Source organism: Chrysochloris asiatica, unplaced genomic scaffold (genome assembly GCF_000296735.1).
Source record: "Chrysochloris asiatica unplaced genomic scaffold, ChrAsi1.0 scaffold00145, whole genome shotgun sequence".
Taxonomy (NCBI): Eukaryota; Metazoa; Chordata; class Mammalia; order Afrosoricida; family Chrysochloridae; genus Chrysochloris; species Chrysochloris asiatica.
Window position 1 is genome coordinate 3,772,527 of NW_006408663.1, and position 1,017 is coordinate 3,773,543.

Here is a 1,017-nt window from a genome sequence, read left to right on the forward strand (position 1 = left end):
GGCGTCAAGTGTGGCGGCAGTAGTGAGGTTGGCCCAGGATCGGACATTGTTTCGTTCTGCTGTGCATGGGGTTGCTATGAGTCGGTTCCGACCTGATGGCACCTGACAACAACAGGGCAAGATAGCAGAGTAGGCAGATCCATTGGGTATACCCTCTGCAACATGGAAGTGGGATACTTAGTGAAACAGATACAGATAGTGATCCTGGAGCCTTGTGCTTCAGAGGATAGGGTAAGGGGTTGGATATTGAGGGTCAACTGAGAGAGACCTGAGTAGGGGGGATGAAACAAGAGACTGTCAGGAGTGCTGTCAGCTGTTGATACCATGTCCTGGGGACATACTGTGTGTACTGAAGTTTGAAGGTGAGGGAAGTACAGTTCTTCCTGTTTCCTGCACCCTCCTGATAGCTGGGGATGTGACCAGTTCCCACCCTCATACACCCAACAGTTGGTGGGAGTCCCTTCTGCAGTTGTGCTCTAAGAACTGGGCATACGACCCCTGCATCTGAAGGTACACATATTTTGCCTCATTAGATATTTTGTTGCTGTTGTTTGTTTTGGGGAGACATTAACTGTGACTTATAGTCCAACTGCACCTATATTTCCTGTAGCTTCACCCACTCAACAATATCCATTGCTTATTGTACCATCTGATCAACAATAATTATCAACATTAGACAAACCTTCCCTGAGGTATGCTACATAAATAGTGAACAGAGAACTGTGTACATTCATCTGATCTATATCACTTCAATCAGGAGACTACAACAACATACAATCATCAATTAAATACAAATGCAATGACATCACAGTGTTTCAGAGAAAATTTCAGTTTACACAAAAAACCAAGATAGGATGTCTCAAACTAGTTGAACAAAATACAGTCCGAAAATATAATCCAGAAATAGTATTAGAACTACTTGATAAGGATTTCCAAAGAATATTGAGGTATCTTAAACAGACTGAGAGAATGATCCAGGAAACAGCAGATGAAATAAAGGAACATAGACAAAACTTT